This window comes from Hipposideros armiger, unplaced genomic scaffold, assembly GCF_001890085.2.
Source record: "Hipposideros armiger isolate ML-2016 unplaced genomic scaffold, ASM189008v1 scaffold_397, whole genome shotgun sequence".
Lineage (NCBI taxonomy): Eukaryota > Metazoa > Chordata > Mammalia > Chiroptera > Hipposideridae > Hipposideros > Hipposideros armiger.
Window position 1 is genome coordinate 1,505,282 of NW_017731747.1, and position 14,676 is coordinate 1,519,957.

General features: G+C 40.9%; 1 protein-coding gene across 1 annotated transcript in view; it reads left to right on the forward strand.

Annotated features, from left to right (window-relative positions):
* The window catches only part of DOCK9 (dedicator of cytokinesis 9), a 285,969-nt gene that overhangs the window by 102,513 nt on the left and 168,780 nt on the right, over positions 1–14,676 (forward strand). The window lies entirely within an intron of this gene.

The following is a 14,676-nucleotide window of genomic DNA, read 5'->3' on the forward strand; positions in this document are numbered from 1 at the left end:
GCTTTAGAAAACTCTTTAGTATTCTTTGTGGCTCCCTTAAAGAGATATATGTTCAAAAGGGAAATAAAATATTCTGACCTATTTCATTACCAGGTTTAAGTTTAATTTTAGAACATAGCTCCAAAGCCTAAAAACGATGTGAACTTAGATTAAGCTATTTAATTTAAAAGAACATCAGTCTGTGTAAACAAAAATATCTAATTGTAGTGCTATTATTGTAAGGGTTAAATTGAACTGAATTAAATGAGCATACACATCAAGTGCCTAGCACACAGTAGGGGGAATGTTTTCCTGGCCCACCTCTGCCATGCCCCAAGTCATTCATTCTATTCCTGTTCCTCTCCACATCTGTATTGAAATTCCTGTGTGATAGTTGCAATAAAAACAATAAATAAGTATTGACTTCTAGATTTAGGTCTTGGCAAATGGAAGTGGGTGTGCCTAGGAGCGCCTACATGCTTTATGGAACACTGGAAGCCTCGTTTATTTTGTGTTTATTTACCCTGATAGTTTTGAATTAGTAAGGGACTTGGAGAGCTGGCCTTCTTTGCGGAAGGGCCCGTGGACTATTCATAGCCACTGGTGCTCCAGTTTTCAGAGCTTGGTTAAACATCACCCTCTTTTTTTTTAAACCACACTTTTCCTGAAAGAATTGTTTCCCTTGTTGGAGAGGGGAAAGCTGAAGCCCATTGTGTTGCAATGTGTAATACTTGAGACATGTAACAGAAGTAACACTGGACTGTTAAACGGCTTTCGTAAAGGACCAAAGGCGGCTGCAGCTCCATCACCATCACTATCACCGCCACCGCCACCATCATTGGTTTCTAAGTTACAGGATGTGTGTGTTTTGATTTGGTAGCGAAGAGAAGGAAAGCTTTGATGGCCTCCTTTGACAGCCGCCCTTCCCACCTACCCTGTTTGTATCTCCAACTCTGGTCACCTTGATTGTAGCATATTTGTGAAGAAGGTGGTTTAGGTCAGTGCGTATTTTTACAGGCACTCGGGGAAAGTGTGACTTGTCAGGATGTGTTGCCTAGAAATAACGTTCGACTTCCCTCAGGCTCTCTGGCTTTGTTTTCTGTTCCTTGGCAGTCTCTTAATTTCACATAGGAAATCAGTCACAATGAGCTGGGAAGAAGTGGAAGGCCCTTGTGTAGGCAGCAGGATGAGAAGGGATACCTCATCTTTGCTGCTGATGAGTCCATCTTATGGAAGGGACATAATGTACTGCTTCTTAAAAGAGGGGACTTCCCAGTTATTTGTTAGGGGATCAATGTTGTAAATGATCGTTGTCTTTTCAATGCAAGCTGAATTAAGCCAGAGGTGCTAGGGAAAGCCACCCCCTTTGCTAAGTTTCCTCCTGGTGGACTTGCCCCTCGTAGCTGCGGTGCTTTCCTTTTGGCAGAGTAGGTGTCCAGTGTTTGCCTGGAGGCCCATCCTCTCTCCTTCTCCCGTGTTAGGTAGCTGATGGCCATGAACTCTGACACCCGGGAGTACTCAGGGCCCTGCGACCTCCGCCAGCTTGTCCCATCGCTGTCATCTGTCAATCTAGACGTTCCCCTGGCATTGTACTTTATAAACACTGATGGAATTTGCTGTCAGTAAATTAACATACACAAATAAAGATTTACAAAACCCATGAACTTGGAGGGTGGTTCTTTGCATTTTTCATTAGGTTGCTTTGGGAGGTGGATAGGGGGAGAAGTGAAAGAATGGACATTCGTCTTCCATTTATAATTGAATGAGGCATTTTATTTAGAAAGAAAAACTTACATGCTTAAAAAAAACAAGGTTTTGATTGGCTTTCTCACCAGGTATACATTCTCTGGCCCGTAACCTCAGCATGTGTCACATAATGAGGAAAGTTAGAAAATTCTGCTCCACATGAACTGCTGTGAGGCTCGGGTTTGTGATCAGTCAAACCAAGAGGAGGCAGTTTCATCATTTGTTCTATCAGCAAACATATATGGGTTGCCTGCTGTGTACACAGTACGTAGCCATCCCCTGTGCCCTGAGTACTGATAGCGGATGAGGGGAGATAAAACACGCGGGGATAGCTCTACTCAAGGCTGAGACTGTGCGACAGTCTGGGCCTTGGTAACACAATCTGGGAGTTTCCTGAGAAAAATCCCAGGCACATTGTGTTTTCCTTGGCTTTGTAAATTTCCATCTCTACAATAAATAATTGACAGTGCTGGCTGAATTATCGTTATTGTGATGAAAATAAATGGACAGTTTACAGAAAAACTATTGGTGTCTAGGGTGTAAGAGCTCTATATCTGTCTAGGCTGAGGGGATCTTGACCCTGCAGTAAATTCATTCAAGACATGTTTTTACCTACCCTGTTTTAGGACCTGGGACTAGAGCAGCAAACAAAATACACAAAAATCTCTGCCTTCACAGAGCCTCTTTTTTTGTTGTTGTTGTTGTGGTTAGAAAGACATTAAACAAATAAAAAAACTAGAATAGAGAATGCCAGGCAGTGATAGAGGCTATGGAAAAATGGAAGCAGGGAAAGGGGGTGTCTTTACTAAGAAGCTTCTTGAACATGTGTGGCTTCAGGCAGCGTTCCTCCACACAATGGGACACATCCATCATCCTCTTGGGTCTTGAGAATAAACAGAATCTTCCTAGGATTATAATGGTGGTCATCTGGTCCAGGTGAGGGAACTGGGGCCCCCAGAGTGGTGAAGTCGCTGCCCTAACTCCACACCGCCAGTTCCAGAGAGTGGTCTCCATAAGTGGAAGGACTTTCCCCCTCTCAGATCCCTCAGAAGACAGGGCCTTTTTTAGAGCCTGTCCCCTGCCTCCTCCTTCACCAACAGAACATCCTTTAGCTCTTGTTGTCTCCAGCCTCTCAGCTCTGCCCCTGCTCTGCTGAAAATGAGGATCGGACACATTTAGAAATATATCCACTTTTTAGTCTTTGTGTCTTTCTTTTGTGTGTAGTAGGACAATATGATTTTGAAATGTTTATCATTCCATTGAGGTGGTTTATTTTTTTTCCCCAAATGTCATCAGTAAGGGGAATTTTAATAGATAATATTATAGACATGTAGAACTGGAACGATCTTTTGGTCCAAGTTCTTCATTTTCCAGGTGAAGTTTGTGGGACCCAGAGAGGTGAAGTAATGTCCTCCAGCTGTTGAATGGTGTAGTGGGGACTAAAACCTCAGTGTGAGCTTTTTCTATACCATTATCTAGTAATTCAGTGTTTTCATTTATTTCTGACTATAGAAGTGGTAAATGCTTTGAAGAAAACTTGGAAAACAAGAGTTTAGAGGGGGAAAAAAATCACTAATAGTCTCACATATCAGAGATAATCAGAAGTCACATTGTGGTTTTTTTTCAGTCTTGTATGTGTATATAATTGTGGGCATTTTCTCAATGTCATTAAATGTTCTCAAAAGCATAATTTTTATTGATTGTATGATTTGTCCTGTTTTGGAGTTATACTTTCTTGGCCTTGGGCTGTCTGCTGGGCATTGGGCTTCGTGTGCTGAACCATATGCTGACCTGGTCATCCATTAACAAGCAAGCAGGCTGCAGGTGTTGACACTGTCGATTGCCATCTAATGCTTGTTCATTTAACTGGAGCTTGGTGTTTAAATTGCTGTTTTCTCTACTTAAATAGAATTGAACCTGCTAAAGTGAAGAACTTCGTATCCCAAAACTTTGGGTGGCTCTCTAGCCCATCTCCCTGGACCTCAATTTCCTTATTCTGTGAGTGTACGATCTTCCGTTGGTCCCTCTACTAAGAACTAGATGAATTCCAGGCGTCTCTCCTCAGAAACATAACAGGCACACAAAATTTTGAATGTAATTTGAGAGGGTTCATGGACCACTTTCCCCACAAGTTCAGCCTTGAATTCCAGGCTAAGAAACACTAGACTGGATGATAATGTGTATTCCATTTCTATGATTATTTGATTAAATCTCTAATGACAAAAATGAGGTGAGCATCAGACTTTATTTATTTATTTATTTATTTTTTAAGGTTTTTATTGGGGAATTGGGGAGGGGAACAGTGCTGGGGAATTGGGGAAGGGGAACAGACAAGTTGCTGTCCTTTTGTTCTTCAGTCTAGTTGTGGAGGACGTTGCTTCACTGGCTCAAGTTGGCACCATCATTGCGCTCTTCCCGGGCGAGGCAGATCAGTCGCCAGCTTCTGGACTGCCGCACACTATGGCTGCTGGCAGCTCACGCTGGCTGCCAGCCACACATGGTAGCCCATGGCAACCCACTGCAGCAGGGGCTGCAGCCTACGCTGTAGCCGGCGACTCACGGCAGCCCAGGTGAGCATCAGACTTTAGATCAGAATGTATTTTTTTTTTTTTTGGTATTAACTCTTCTAAGAGGCCCTAAGGGTCTGATGGAGAGACCCTCTCTCCTCTCCCATCTCCACCTGCCCTTGCGTCTATTCACTTTCTGTCACTGAATCCCGTCTCTACTGTAACTATTTATCACTTTGCTTCCTGCATGTCTTGCCTCTAGTCCTCTACTGTTCTGTTTTGCTAATTCTTGTGCCTTCTTTGTACCATATTTTTGTTTTTCTCAGAAGGGCAGATCACTTTCCTGACACATTTTCTTTTCTTTGGCCAGCAAGCTGATGAGTAACAATACACTGTGGAAAATATTTAGTCATTTACTCCTTTTTGTAATTTTTCTTAATAATTTTTACTTACTGTTTCAAATTTTCCCAAAACGTGGGAAAAGTATTACTTTGGAGTAGAGATGTAAATGTGTGTGTGTGTGTATTTATTTAATATTTAGATATTTAGGTAGATATCTAAGTCTCTACTTCAAAGTATGTATATGTGTGTATACATGTACTTTATACATTTAAATACACTTTATACATACTTTAAAGGCATATATATACACACTTTAAAGTGTGTACTTATATATATATATATATTTGCCTATGAAGTTCATTGTTATAGATTAAATATTTTTCTGATATGCCAGGAGCCCCTAATAGGTAAAAAAATTCCATTGAGATAATTGATATTTATTCCTTGTATGGTTATTTCTTATATAGTTATTAGCTATAGAAAGTGCAGTTTCAAATTTTAAATAATTCATTGCTAAAAACAAGTTTAAATGTACTTCTTAAAGGTTCAGTTCTACTGTTTCCCACTGCATATTTGTCTCAAAAAATGTCTAGCAAGTCATGCAGAATAACATCTTCTTAGTTGGGAAAAGGAACATTTAAATATTAGTAAATGTTCTGTTGGATTTCAATTTATGAATAGTGAAATGCTTCTGCTTAATTTGGGACATTAACAAATGAAACTGTTTGCATAGTTTTACAACTACTAAATTTCACTTTAGGGCTAAAGATAACTAGTGACCAAAAACTGACATAAGCATTCAATTCAGCAAATACTAGAGACTCAAAGGTGGTTAAAATATAGTTTGGCTCTCATGAATTTATAGTCTTATAAAAGAGTGTGACATGTACAAACTTAATAAAAAGTAGACTGCGAAAAGCTCCTAAACAGAGATAAATAAAAGTAATTAATACCCAGAGTATGAACTGAAGAGGAGCTAATTAATTCTGGCTAGGAGGTTCAAAGGAACTTTCATAAGGAAGGTTATATTTAAACTGGGTCCTGAGGCATGCATAGGAGTCCTCTAGGTGATAGGGCCTAAGCTTCTTGCTTTTCAGAATGTGATGGAACTTCATTTTGTGGGAGGGGAAAAATGGGGGCTTTAGAGTCTAAAGTTAGCCTTCCTCATAGAAAAAAAAAATGCCCTTGAAAAATTCTTTAAATTTCCTATAGTTTTCATGGTTTTGTACCCAACCTATATAATAATTCATATGCATATTAAAATCTTGAGAACTGAGACTCATATAGAGAAGCATTCATTCCATCCTACTTGTGAGGTGTTCCTACTTCCCCATGGAGTTTACTCCATTCTGTTTTAACCGGAAAACTCTATATCCCTAATACATGTTGATAGATGTGTTTGTTATTGTAAGAGTTAAACAAGTTAACGTGTGAAAGAACTTGAGGTTGTTAGATAACAGGAGCTCAGTAAATGTTTTGGATTTGAATCGAGAGGTCCAGCATATACCTTGTTCTTTGAAATGTTGCAAAGGAAACCCTTGGCCACCTATTTCCTGTTCTTCTAAGATGGCATTTCCTCTTGTGGCTGCTCTGCCCAGATGCCATTCTCATGTCCTCAGATACCGATCTCATGAGAAACCACATCCTACTAGGAGGTTAGGTTCTGGAGTGAAATGCTGTACCAAGTGATTCTCCTTGATGGCCAGATTTCTAAAGTGTTGGTCTGTCCTAAACGAGCAGAATAGAGCAAAAACAACTTACATTGCCCAATAAGTTAGATAGCAGGAAGGCTCACAATAGTTTCTTTAGTCCTCTAGGCTCTGAGAATTTCCTTCTTTCATAAGTTGGACCCACTCAGAGGTGGTAGACTAGATGTCTCTTTATCTGGGATGTAAGTGTTGGGTTGTTGGGAAAGTCATGATGCATTTTTGCATTGAAAAACATAGAAAAATACATCATGACTTTCCCGATGACCCAATATAATGCTCAGAGATGGTGGTGAGAAAGCTGTGTGAATCTGGCTGCTGTATTTCCTATAAACATGTTGAGAACCTTGTCTATTACATTAATCAGGCCCCTTTTATGTAAATCTCCGTGTGAGAAACTTTTTAGAAAATTTACTTGCCTTATAGCTTGCTGTGTTTTCTTCTTTTGATGATATTAATATGGAACTTCATGTTTGACTTTTGGTCCTGGCTACCTGGAAGTTCAGAGACAATGCAAAAATTTTCCCTTGATTACAAAAGAAATATAAATTCACTGCTAAAATTTTGAAACATAGAAAAATTTCAAGAAGAAAATACCTGGCTCGTGGCATGAGTGCAAGAGTTTCAAATGACTATTTGAGGGCCAGCCAAGTGGTGCGATGGTTAAGAACTGGCTTGGGATGCCAGAGGGCCCTGGTTCGGATCCCACATATGAGGGCCAGTGACACTGCCCTCCACAGCTAAGATGCTGAACAACAGCTCAACCTGGAGCTGGGCTGCCGTGAGTCGCCGGCGACGGCGTAGGCTGCAGCCCCTGTGGCAGTGGGTTGCCATGGGCTACCGTCTGTAGCCAGCAGCCAGCGTGAGCGGCCAGCAGCCGCAGTGAGCAGCCGTCCAGAAGCCAGCGACTGATGTGCCTCACCCGGGAAGAGCGCAATGATGGTGCCAACTTGGGCCAGTGAAGCAACGTCCTCCACAACTAGACTGAAGAACAAAATGACAGCAACTTGTCTGTTCCCCTTCCCCCAATTCCCCAGCACTGTTCCCATCCCTCCAGTTCCCCAATTAAAAAAAAAAATAAAAAAATAAACAAATGACTATTTGAAGGCAGTTGTCATAGTTGAGCTGCAAAGAGGTAAGAGCAGTTGATTTAAATTGCCAAAGCACTTTGTAATGTGTTGTGGCAACACAGTTGGTGGAATTGTCATTTTAGATCACATAGCCAAAGTCCTGAAAGACTAAGATCAATGTCTTCAGATTGCAGTAGCAACAGCAACAACAGCAGTTGTCATTAACATCTACTATGTACCAGGCACTGTGCTATGCCATTTTTACCTTGATGGGATTAAACTCAGCCACTGTCTTTATCTTTAATTGCTGATCAGTAGCTTTTGCATATTTCTGCTCTTCAGCAGTTGGCATAGTTGGAATAGACAAGTGGCTCAGCATGGTAACATGGTTACGAGTGTGTACACTGGATCCATATTGCCACATAACATCTCTGTGCATCAGTTTCCTCATCCGTAAAAAGGGAATAACCATGTTACCGATGTCACAGGGTTGTTATGAAGGTTAAGTAAGTTATTATTTATCACAGGGCTTGGGACACAGCAAGCATCTATAGTTTCATAAAATAAATAACTTTTTAAATTCCTTCTCATTATTTACAGAATGTCAGGGTGTTTTGACCCAACAAATAGGATAGCATTTCTCTCCTTAAAGTCCAGAGCTTCTGGTGGCTTAATGTTGGGGATATGAGGAAGAACTGGGCTATTTAGAACTTCTGGGACCATTTCTAAAAGGTTTTCAAGTTGTTGATTATGCTGTACTTTACGGAGGCTCTGTTTGTCTATTTAGTGCTTGTGGCTTGATCCTTTCTTGCCTTTGCTTTATCGAACATGACTAAGTTTTGATTTACCTGTTATTTCAGTTCTATATTTATGTAACTGAGGCTCTTTGGGCTTTTCCTACCCTCTTGTAACTTTGCAAAGATAGAGTTTTTTAAATTCATAGATCGTATTATTTTGGAACACAGATTTGGTGAGTTTATATTTCCTCTGAAAGATTATCCTCGGTTGAGAAATTGGTAGTTTAAAACAAAATTATAGAAACTGCTAAATTTTTTTATGGCCTCATTAAACCCTTGTGACTCATTACACAGTTAATGTCCACACTCAGAAAGATTCCTGGTGTTTAAGTGACAGGCCCTCTTGGGAAGGAGGGGAACAGGCAGGCATAGGTGCCATCTTGGCTCCCCTATTGCCCCCGTCCCCAGATCTTCCAACCTCAGTTACTGTGCCTAGAAAGTGGGAGACTTGTACCTGTATCTTTTATTTTACATATTTCCCTGTAGGTAGTGTACCTTAATGCACGTGTTGTTGCTAGGTGACACCTAGTTCCATTTTTTTACTTCTACTACAAATTCTATTATCAGCTATTACCAAATCCTCCCTGATTTCAGGGAAATAAGCGAGTAGCTAACGGGGAGAAGTGCTGCAGCTGCCCAGAAAGTGCAGAGGAGTATTTAACCCCATCTTAATGCTCATTTCCCCTGTGATTGAAAAAATAAATCCCTTAACACTTCTGTTTTCGTTTTCCCTAAGAGATGATTTTAAAATGACTTAAAAATCACTCCACTGTTATTGTGAGGAAATAATATAAAATAGCAGGCTTTGGGGAAAGCACATTTTGAGTGCGATCACTCTTGAATGGTGAGGCATTCCTGTGCTTTGTGTAAACCTCCATTAATTATGTTAATCTGTCGTTTATGATATCCATCCATCTTGCTTTCTCAGCTAGCTCTGACACTGCTTGAAGGGAGAGACACCCTGCCTTACATTTTTTACTGTGATCCTCTCAGTATCTAGCACCTGTTGATGGACTTAAGGTAGTATTCTGTTTAATAAGAGCATTCACCATGATACGTGGTTTCCCATGAAAATGTTTGATGACCTTGACTTTTCAGCACAAAATAATAGATAAGTTTTACATGCAGGGAGAATCTCTTTCTTTGCACCTGCAGCCACGAGGTGCAGGCTGTGGAACCCCTTGCTGGGTGCTCTTCCTGGCTTTGATCGTCAGCCATGCTTATGGTGTTTAGCCATATCATGGAGGAAAGCATCCAGAAATGGTGAAGAATTTTAGAACATGCCAATGACCTAGCTGTCTCTTCAACCATAGGAGCTTTAGATGTGAAGTAATTGTGAAGGAGTCGAACTGTGACTGGTTTTCTTTTAAACACTGCACTATTTTGATTCCGGTGGATTTGGCCCACGCCATGTGAAGCAGACACAATGGGGCCGGTCTTTACTGGAGAGGCAGTACACTGTGTATTGTACAGTTCTGGGTTTGTTTTCCTTTGGCCAGGGAGTGGGAACCTCCCATTTTCCGAGCAGTAGTAACACCCCTGGAGGCTGGCCCTCGCTGGCATGCCCTCCCACCCTGGCGGGCTCTGCAGACCCAGCCAGTGGGGCTGACCACTTGTGCCTGGGAAGCCAGCTTCCTCTCCTGCCTCCGACCACTGGCATGCGTGTGCCTTACACAGCCAGGGACTCACAGCTGTCCAAGTTGCAGGCATTCTAACTTGCATTTTCAGCCGAGGATGCAGGCTGATAAATGCAGGACAAGTAGTCGAAGTGTCAGAAAGGAGCTGGTGATCGAGTCTCCCCGGCAACGAAAGGATGCGGTTCAGGGAGAAGTGGAAGCAGAGAGCCCAGTGCTGGTGCTGGTAAGAGGGGCTCCCCCTCAGCGTGTCTGCTGCCTTTCCCACGCAGGGCTTTCCTCGTGTGTAGTGAGCGTTTAGTGCCTTCTTGCCCTCTCTTTGATTTTAAAACTTGCTCTGCCTGTCTCTTGTGAACGCTCCTCTCCCCCCTTTCCTGTAGCCTGTCTTCCGTTCCACTGTTTCTTCTTTTTGAGGAAAGATATGTTGATATTTTGTGCTGAACGTGGCTTCCAGAAGGCTTCTTTGTACAGAACAACTTTGTTTAAAATGATGTCCCACCTAGCTGCACTGTTGCCAGATGTACACCCAGAGAGGCACGTTTTAATTGCCTTCTGTTGGGTTGAAAAAGATGTCCTTTGCAAAATTAAAACATTTTTACCTTATGTATTTATTATTGTGAGAATGTGGAAGATGACATGGGTGGGGGGGTTTAGGAACATTAGCTGTTGAAGTTACATGTGTTCTCATTCACTCACTCATTTTTAGCAGGTTTGCCTTGAACAGCGCAAGAAAAAACCTAAACTTTGAATTAAGTGAGAAAAGTTTCTGTTCTTCACATTAGCTAAACACATGGCAGTTTGGATAGATTCAAGGGTTACAAGACTTTGTAAGGGAGGAATGTGAAAAATGGTTGTATTATCATCAGTGAGTAGGTTGTGCTTCTCTCTTGGAATTTCTTTAGTACAATAAAGGCACATAATTTTTTTAAGCAAACTGCAAAAAACCACCAACATGCACTGCAGAGGGAACAATTGAACCTTTCAAATGATCTGCTAAAGGGATTGTTAAATTAGTACTTAGCAATTTTATATAGTAATTAAAACAAAACAAAACAGAGGTCCAGTTGCTGTTATCATAAAGTGTTTGGTTAATTAACTTAATTTTCAATGAATGGCTTTAAGAATCTGAACTTAAACTTCCCTGTAATGGATTTAATTTGAATTCAGCTGTTTTCCTCTGTGACATGTGAGACTCCCTTGTATTGTATTACCTTCAAAATTATATTGCTAACCATGAACTGAGAAATGAGAAAGTGTGATGCGCTTTTTCACTGCATGTTTTCATCTGAGAGATTTATGTCCCTGCCTCGGTACATTGTTTAGAGATGTTATTCATGATCTTGGATTCCTTTCAGCTAGCATAACAGTTCATTTATGAGTTGAGTAGTTACATGCTCTATAGATTTAATTCATTAAAACTCCCAGCTGATGTAGCTTATGATTTCTTGGAGGAAGTCCTGTGGTTTGGGTTCCCTTGTGAAACTTCTTAAAAATCTTTTGTCAGTGATTCTTCAGATGTGTAGAAATATTTGGCCAGAGGACTGTATACACTATAGAAAGATGCTGTGTGATTTTTTTTTTAAATTCCACAATGACTTTTAAAAAACGTATTTTTCTTCAGTGCTCAAAAAAAAAAATTGGCTGCTCATGTCCCGGTTATTTGTTTAGGTCAAATCTCCCTCCCGGTGGTTCCATGGGGAGTTTTGTTTTTTGCCCCCCACTCCCCCCACTGTAATGGATAAGGCGACGCTGCTGCAGCCGCACCTGGCAGCATGGGGAGCGCTGGCGCTGTGCGCCTGCAGAGAGAGGTGTAACGGAGAGGTGAAGGTAACGGTGATACAACCAGAAACTTTTCCTTATCTGATAGTGTTTCTCCTCTTCCATTGGGGGTAAGCAAGATAAAAAGAGCTAATATCAGATAAGAGAAGCAAGAATATTTAAGTAGGGCCCCTGCCCAGTGCAGATCTCCTTACCTGCGATTTGCCCAAGGCAAACGAGAATTCAACAAACCGCTTGGGGTACACCTGTTTTTCAAGGTGATTTTTAAAAAGGACCCTGGCACAGACATGAAATTGATTTCTTGTAGGGCTATTCGTTATGTCAGAAGCCCACATACTCGGTGAGAATACCCAAGCCTGTAATGTTTAAGTAACTGACTTGATTTGAAAGGTAGCATTTTGCAATCAAGGTTTGCTGGTTTTAGTTAAACTTGTAGACAAGCAGTCCTTGGGAGCGGGGGGTGAACATTACATAGTTTAGAAAGCATAAAAGTAATTAATGCATATAATAAGAAATTTGAATAGTGTAGACAGACGGAAAAATTAAGTGGCCTTACTTTTACTCTCTAGAAGCGCCCACTGTTCGGTGCCTGTAAGTTGAACATCATAGCTTCTGAAACTTTATAATGTCCTGTGCATATAAAGGTATAACTCGGGTGTGTGCGTGCACGTGTGTTTGCAAAGTGTGCTGATACTATAGATTTCTGCATTAATTTTCTCCCAGAACATACTCAGAATATCTTTCTTTGTCACTGTATATAGATTTATTCCATTCCTTTTAATGGCTGTATATTCTCCTTTGTAGCTGTACCATAATTTGATGATTATTCAGTTTGTTTTCAATTATTACAATTGTATAGTCATTGACAAATGACTTGGTGGTTTGTGAATGACTACTGGAAACAATCAGGATATTATCTCTACAAGTTAGTTACCCAGCTTACATCTGAATACCTATTTTTGTCCCCCCAAACTCTAAAGGAATTCCTGGAAATAATTAGTTCTGATTAATTTGTTACTGCTTAACAATTTAGAGGAGAAGGGTGTGACCTCAAAGAGTCAGCAATGGCTGGGGTATATGTCATTCGTGTTGTCCTTTCATTGAGTTACTTTCAAGAGGTGGCAGGTGAGGACTGAAGCACGGGTCCTATGCTGGGAATTTTGAAGGCTAAAAGACGTGAAGACAGAGAAGAGGCGAATTTTCATGTGTTGGGCATACTCATTAGGTAGTTTTTGAAAAGTTTCTTTTTAGAGACACCTTTTCTATTTATGTTATTTTTCTGGGATCGTCAAGTGTTAAAAACTGGATCTGAGTTCTTATTGTGGTATTTGAATGGACAGGTGATTGGCTTTAGCTGACTACGTGAAAAGGCAGCATGCGTGCCGGTGTAGAAAGGGGGCCACTAAGCTTCAGTTGGACAAATCAGTGCTTTTCTCTCCCTGAAGTTCTCTTTACTCCAGAAATAGCAGAAGTGAATTAAGACACAAACCCTAAAGCACGAGTATAAGCTTATGGACAGTCAGTGATCATGCTGTTGTCAACATCGTGTAACCCTTCAGGGGACTGTGATTGAGTTAATTAAATTATACTTATAAAGCCCTTCTGCCCTACAGGTTTTCCTGCATCCCTATAGATGTCTTTAGAAACAATTAATGATATTAATTACATTGGTGATATTTTATATGTAGTTTCTTTGTTTTTAAAATATTGAGCAGTGAAGGAAAGACGTTCCTGCAAGCTGTATGTAGTGACATATTCCCAGGCGACAACATCAGGAAAGTTGACTCATTCAGAGCCACAAGCCTTCACTGTGCTCTTTGGTTTTCCCCCTTCATTTATTTATTCATTCTTTTGTTAGGCCCACAAATATTTACAAGCACTGATATTTGCCAGACGTACTGTATAGTGCATGGGGAAGACACAGGTGAGCAAAGCCAATTCCCTCCCTCTCCCCAAGCAGCAGAGTCAGGGTAATGAGGGGCTGTTTCCCCAGAAATGCTTTTCACATGGTATTTATTAGGTGCAGGTGAATGTTAATCTCACCCAGCCTTTTCCACTTGTGCAGACAACGCTTAAAGCATCATCAGCTCCAGCGAGGACACAGTCTCCGTTTTTTAGCGCCTAAGGCAGGCTTAGCGCTGCTTTACAGAGGCGTGGGGCCCCTCACTGTTCATTTGAACAGTCTGTGTGAATGCGGCCTCCAGAGTTGCACACATACTTTGTAGAGTGGTCGGTGGAAGGAATCTTGGGGGAGTGCATGCTTAGATAGCGTCAGGGTGAACTTCATAACCTTGCCGGCATGGAAAACTATCCCAGAGAAGGCTTCTACCGCTTGGGTCACTGCCTCATTACGATGCTGAGTCTTCTGGGCTCCTTGTGTGTGTAGTAGCACATGAAAATCCACCTAGCTCCAGTGTGTTTCTTTTCTTATGTCTTTCATCAACGTGGAGGCAGAATGGCTGGTCACTGTTTTTGTATAACAAGGTAATGCCAATTGTTTTCTTCTAAAAAAATTTTTTTGGTGTAGTAATGGGAAAAATATAGTGCCTTGCTCTGTGCCAGATACTGTTTTAAGCCTATTAAATATGTTATTTTGATTAATTCTCATAATTCTAGGAGGTGGGTGCTATTATTGCTTCCCCTTTTATAGGTGAGGACACTGAGCACAGGGTTACGTACCCTGCTCAAAGTTACACCTTTAGTAAGTGACAGCCAGGATTTTTGGCTTTCAGTCAGATTTTCCAGCATCCGTACCTGGACACATATGTGTATGTACAATTTATTTTTTAAACATGAACGTATTTGCTTATGTTTGGCATGGGGATTATAAAGATGAAAAAGAAAAGTGAAAACACCCTGCCCTTAAAACATTTAAAAATTGTTTGAGAAAGGCCAATGTATAAGTGACAGAACAACTGGTTGATAGTACAAAGAGAAAAATGATTGTGCCTGAAGAATTTGGAAATAGGAACGAAAGAGAATTAATTGCTATTGGGAGTCACTCTTATTTTGGATGTCATGTGTTATCTTCCCAGAAAGTTATATAGGAGCATAGATTGGTGGACTATCTGAGAGTCTGGAGGTAGCTTATTTTCCTCCCTAGATTGATTGCGCTC